Below are 6,807 nucleotides of genomic sequence, written 5' to 3' on the forward strand. Positions count from 1 at the left end.
TCGATCCCAGGACCCTGAGATCATGACCTGAGCCAAAGGCAGAGGCTTTAACCCACTGAGCCACCCAGGCGCCCCATAAAATCTTTTTTAAAAACTTTTTTTTTTTTTTGAAGTCTTCTCTGCAGAGTTCTGGGTGCTGACCCGCCGACTCTGTTCTGGGAAGTGCTCACCCTCCCGCGCACGCCCCACGTCCCTCCTGCTCTCAGAGAAACGCTAAGCAGACGGCACGAGCCCTGCAGCCTCCCTCGACCCTGCCCAGGGTGCACTGCTGTGTGTGCTTTTGCATTGCACAGTTGTTTCTGGTTTCCTGAGTGCCTGAGCTGAGTGGCAGACCGTCTAATGGCCACGGGATCTAGTCCTGCGCCTCTGAGGCCCAGTTTCCAGGTTGTTGGGCTCTCGGGCTTGGTAAAGGGCCGTGCAGTCTGGAGCTCCGGCTCCATGGCTGTGTGTGCTCACCGTGCCGTCTCCCCTTGATCTGCCTTCCGAGCACATTGGGGTCACGGGGTTGGCCTCGGCTCCCAGCTCTGGCGGCACTGTCCATGGGCTCCACGCATCCATCTTGAGGAGAGTTTTCGGGCACATGAGCCCTGCGTATGCAGCATCTGGTGTCCGTACACATTCAGTGAATACCAAGACACTGCCGCGAGACAGGAGTGTGGATGGAGCCAGAGAATAAACATGGGTGTGGGTGCCAGGAACCAAGGAGGGGGGTTGAGGGAAGAGAGGGCCCCTGCACCAGCAGCTGGGAAACGTCCAGCTTTGGTGTAACCAGGGCCCCTGCTGATGGCACAGTCAGCGGCAGGTGGAGGCAGCAGCGAGGCAGCCTTTCCTCTGGGAGAGGACATGAGCAGGTGTGCACCGACTCGTAGGAAGGGGCTCTGGGGGAGAGGGGCGTGTGTGTGTGAGCGTGTTTACGTGTGCCAGTATGTGTGTTCGTACACATGCGTGGTTTTGCTGAGACAGGTCACCATGAAAACGTAGTCACAGAAACAGGTAAGTGCAAAGCCACAGGCTCAAGACCGGAGGAGACTTGTAAGGGTTCTTGTCACCAGCGACATACGGATCAGGTCCACTGCTTTACAGGCTGAGACCTGGCACTCTCCCGCGCACGTGCTGTTCTGGGTCTGCTTCTCCGTGATGGAGCTCGTGAAGCGCCAGAGTCCGTGGAGAGATGGTTTCGGGCTGCAACTTTGAAGTCAGATGGCTCAGGGGTCCGAGCCTGGCTCCGTCTCCATCCGGGTGCTCCTGCGAAAACGACTTAGATTCTCTGGACCCAGTTTTCTTGTCTTCTTGAAGAGGATAATGCTAGTCGGCTCGTGGGTTGGTTCTGAGTTACCGTGTGCGAAGGTTCTCCTGCCCCCACAAAAGGTTGAGTGGGGTCGATGCATGTCACAGATGAGATCTGCCCACAGGAGGGCAAGGAGATGCGGACGGGCATCAAGAGCAGAGACAATTCCCAGGCCGAGAACTCAGACCGACGTCTGCATCGTCCACCAGACAGGCGTGGTAAGTAGGTACAGCAGGCAGTGAGAAATGACCCACCACGAAAACTGATCGGGAAAGCCGGAGTGGCCTCATTCAGACTAAGCAGCCCCAAGGGATGAAGAGCCGCCTTTAGAAAGAGAAAAAAAAAAAGAAAAAAGCCGCCTTTTGAACCCTGACCCCACAGGCCTCCAGGAACATAGCTTCAGAACACACAGAGCAAAACCTGACAGAGCAGAGAGGAGCAACAGGAGACAAACAAAGCCGTGCTTGTGGTCGGGGGCATCAGCACCCGACAAACAAAATCTGGACAAACCCAAAACATGATCAGCCAGTTACAGGGATGTGCATCAAGGGAGGCCTACGGTGGGACATTAACAAGTCTCATGTCATCTGACCACAAACTAAATTAGAAATCTAACAAAGATAACTGTAAATAACTAAATGTTTGGAAATTAATACGCTTTTTCTTTTTCTTTTTTTTTTGAAAAACTTATTTTTAAGCAATCTCTACCCTTGGCGGCTTGAACTCACAAACCTCAGATCAAGAGTCGCGTGCTCCACTGACTGAACCAGCCAGGCGTCCCTAGCAATACACTTCTAAACAAATAATCCAATAATCCTAGCATCAATAGATGATGTAAGTAAACGGCACACCTTTAAGTAACCCGAGTCAAATAAAATTAGAAAATATTTTGAGTGACTAGGAAAACACACCATGTAAAGGTTTATTTTAAAAAACAACTAAAGAATTACAGGAAAATTTATAGCTTCAAACGTTTACATTAAAAATGAAAGGTTTAATTAATGTTGATGTAAGCATCCACCTTTAAAAACTAGAGAGGAACAACTTAAGACCAAAATAAATGGAAGGAAATAATAAAAGTAGAAATTAAAGAACTAGAAAACGAGCAGATACAGAAGACCCACAAAACTGAGGAGCCTCTAGTCAGACTAGCTGCAGGAGAGGGAACGAAAATTGTGGATACCAGGACTGAAAGGACATGGTCGCTGTACCTACGGAGAAGGCTGTGAGTCGTTCACACTGGTAAAAAGTGGTATGGCCACATTCCCTGAGATTCACAAGCTGTCCAGATGGACACGGAAAGAAACAAAGCAGTTCAATCTGACATTTTAAATCTTTCAGAGGGAAAAAAAAAAAAATCAGAACTGGAGGGTGTACCTGGTGAATTCTACTAAACTTTTAAGGAAGAAGCAACACCTATCTTAGAGTCTTTCAGACACACAGGACAGGATACCTCACAACAATTTTATGAGTCCAGCATTATCCCAGACAGAAATATTACAAGAAAAGAAAATGACCAGTAGCTCTTCACCAAATACTAGCCATTTGAATCCAGCAATATACAAAATCCGCAGTACACCAAAACCAAGTACAATTTGGTGCAGAAGTGCAAGGTTAACTTAACATTTAAAAATCTAAAAAAGAAATAAAAACATAATCATCTCAAAAACAGCAGCATCGATGACATCAAACACTGTTGACTTAACTCCCAGCAAACTAGGAATGGAAAGGAGCTTCCCTAAGCCGGGAAAGGACATTTGCAATCTACGGACTGAAGCTGACATGCTGAATGTAACAGACTGAAAGCTCTCCCCCCGCAGCCAGGACAGGCGGTCGCCGCTGCGCTGAGCCCGGAAGGAGAAAGGAAACGCATACAGGTGGGAAGGAGATGTAAAGTAGTGGTCACACGGGACAGGAGCGTGTGGGTAGAACAAAGCTACCGCTAGAGCAGGTACGCCAACCCAGCCAAGTCAGCAGAGGTGGCTAAACCAAGGTCCGCTCTATTTGCACATTCAAGCAACAACTGGAGAATGAAATTCAAAGGTGCAACCCCATTCACAACAGTATCCAGAATGTGTGGAGTGCCGGAGTTACAGACTGCACAAAAACACAGACGCCGGAAACCGTGAAGTATCGCTGAAAACAATTCAAAGAATCAAAGAGCTGCGTCAGGTCAGGGTCTCTTTTCCCCTGATGGGTGCGTTCAGTCCCACACACGAGTTCCGGCAGGGTCTCCTTCACACAGCGGTGAGCTCGTCTTAGAGTGCATATGGAAGTTGAGTCAAAGCAACTTGTGAAAGAGCCACTGGAGAGCTAAGTGTCCCTAATTTAGAGACTCGCTCTGAAGCCAGAGACGGACCCAGATGAGCCGAACGGAGCAGGAGCATAACCACGTGCAGCTGCGCCACCTGCAGCAAAGGCGCCAAGGGAACTGAGGCTTAGTCTTTGCATCAAAGAGCTGTCCATCCGTGGAAGGGGAGAACTCTGATTTTTATCTCACACCATCCCCAAAACTTAACTTGATCATGGGCCCAATTGTAGAAGCTAAAAGCATAAAACTTCTAGAAGAAAACATAAGAAAAATCATTGTAATGTTTGGAAATGCAGAGATTTGTCAGGACACAAAAAGCATGAATCATGAAACTAATATTGAGAAGTTGAATTTTAATTAAATTTAAGTTTTGCTTTTTGAAAGATACTATTAAGAAATAAAAGGGCTAGCCGCATCATGGGAGAAAATGTTGACAAGACAGGGAGGTAGCACATTCAGAATACAGTTTAAAAAACACTTAGAATTCACAAACAGCAATAAACTTTAAAAATGAGGAAAAAATTTGAACACTTAACCAAAGAAGACCCATGAATGGCGATGAGCACATGGAAGGGCCTTTCCATCTCGCCAGTCCTCATGCCGACTAGCACAAGACAATGACACAGCTATCGGAAAGATGGGGGACACCGAGTGTTGACAAGGCTGTTGGTAAGGATGGGAGAGCTCTGACGGTTTCTTCTTGAACATGCACTCCCTGAAGACCCGGCTTTTCCACCCCGAGGTGTTTACCCACTAGAAATAAAAGCCTTGTCTGCCCCATGATGTGGGTTTGGGTTTTCATTGCAGCTTTACTGGTAACAACCCAAACGTCCTTCTGCTGTGCACAGGTGACCTCGTGGTCCTACAGTGGGACCCGCTCCATCTCTTCTGAGCACCATTGTGGGTTACAAATGTTGAAATATCAGTGTTGATTTCAGTTCCCATTGTGTCTCCACTCTTAGGAAAGGGCTCTGGTTAACCACATTTCATTTCTCAAACGAGCACAGGCCCTAGGTGACGCCACCCCACACCCCAGGGCCCCCAGGCCACGACCAGGTGAGTGTGTCGCTGGAAATGTGAACTTAATTAAAGCTACACAGTTACTCCTGCAAGTGACTAGGGCTGTGTGAGTTAACTCCGTTTTCCAAGAAAGCAAGTGTTTTGGTTCTTTTTTAAGAACCAGTTTTTGGTTCCTTTTTCATAACCGTCTGAAAGGAAGACTACCATGGTTGGAGTATTTCAAGGAATCTACCCAAAAGCTGTTGTCAGAGGTGTGCACAAGACGTGCAGTGGAGACGTTCTCAGTGGCATTATTTTAAACCGCAAACAAGCACAGGCAGTCTAAGTGTCCTAAAGGAGAGGGCTGGTCTTCATACGTGGGCGGGACAGGACTCTCGCTTCTCTCCCCACCGTGAGCACATGGTTCCCTTGCAAGCTGACAGTTTGCCCGTGTTCCTGACGTGTTCCTCACTGACTTACCCTGTAACTTAAATTAGTTTCCAGCCGTGATCTACTTGCCTTTGTACCATTACTAAGCCAAAGTAAGTATTTTTGAGGTATATTGGCAAGAGAATTGGGGAAGAGAAGTGAAAAAATCTTGTGTCTGGTAGAAAATGACAGCAGCATGGCACAGACCCAGCTGTGACGGATTGGGCACCGCGCAGCTCCCCGCCTCCTCCAGGCCTGGTGCTGGCCACCCTCACCCTTCTGCAGGGGTCCGCCAGCCGTTGTTGGGCAAAGGAGAAGTGACCGGTATCTTACTCGAAACTGGAATATGACCAAATGGTGCAGCCCGTATGATGAACCACCGGGCAAGAGCAAAGGTCATGCCCCCGGCACACACTGCCAGTCCGGCCTAAACCTTGTTACCTTGCGAATCTACTGTTTATTCCCAGGACTGTCCGTCTTGTGAGGCTCCAGGCACATGGCAGTCCCGGCATCACAGGGTGCGTCTCACGCCCGCTTCTCATCTGTAACTTCTTTCTCCCCGGGGCCACCTGCAAACTACCTACTTATTTGCCAACAGCCGTAACCAAGGTAGTTTTAAGAACTAAGTCCTGCCCCTGAGCATGAATAAAGAAAACTGGTTTAGAACGGAGTCTGGAGGCTGGTGGGGGGACACCACTGTCGCTGGCCCTGCCGCCGTCCTCCGCGGCGGCCCCTCGGGAAGCCTGACAGGTCAGAAGCTGGACCAGGAGGCGAGACGAGCTTACTACGAGCAAGCACGTGGGAAACGGGAAAAGCCCCAAGCATCGAGGACTGTCCGGTGCGGGCAGTAGACACATGCGCCTCTCGAGCTCGAGGAACACCTCCAGAGGCGGCGAGGGCGGAGGCCCCGGTGGGGCAGCAGGACGGGCCGAGCAGGAGGGGCCGGGACCCCCGGGTCTGCGGAGCTGCGCGAGCGAAGCGGGGCGGCGGCCGGAGCGCCAGGCCGCGGTGAGCGCAGACCGGGGAGCCTCTGGGGAAACCAAGGGCTCGGCCCGGGCGAGCGCCGGGGAGGCCCCCGGAGGCTCCGGCAGCGGGGAGGCCGCCAGCTCGTCTCCCGGGCGGCACCAGGCTCCGGCCCCGCAGCAGCGACGCCCCGCCCGTCCTCCAGCAGGGTCACGGCCGGCGGCCACCTCCGAATCCCCTTCCGCCGCGGTCCGCCTGCAGCTCGGTCCTCCGCGGGGCCGACGGGGATCGCAGCGTGCAGTCCGCGCGTTCGAGTCCCGCCTTGCTCGACGCCGCGGCCGCAGGAGCCCCCGGTACAGTGCCGGGCCCCGAGGGAGCAAACGGTCCCTGTCGAGGCTCTCGGGCGGCCCAGGTCGGCGCGGGCCTCGGCAGGGAACCGCCCCTCGGGCCACGCGTCTCCTCCGGCCGCGGAACCCCGACGCCCCTGCGCCGCCCCCGCCCTCTTTCCGCTTCCAGCCGGCAGGCCCCTCCCCGGCCCGTAGCTGGGGTCACGTGGAGCCACGGTCACGTGCCTTTGGATCACGTGCCTTTGAGTCACGTGCGAGGCGGGGCGCTGGCCGGGGCGGAGACGTCGTATCCTCGCGCTCTCGCGAGATCCGCGGGGTCACGTGACAGCGCGGGCGCGGCGCAGACTCACGTGACGGGCGCCGCCGGCCGAAGGGTCTCTCGCTCGCCGCGGGCGCCACAGCGGCCTCGGACCGCGGGACGCTCGCCCTCACGCCGCCCCGGCCCGCCCGCCCCCGGCCCGCCCGCCCGC

Source organism: Mustela nigripes, chromosome 15, assembly GCF_022355385.1.
Source record: "Mustela nigripes isolate SB6536 chromosome 15, MUSNIG.SB6536, whole genome shotgun sequence".
Taxonomy (NCBI): Eukaryota; Metazoa; Chordata; class Mammalia; order Carnivora; family Mustelidae; genus Mustela; species Mustela nigripes.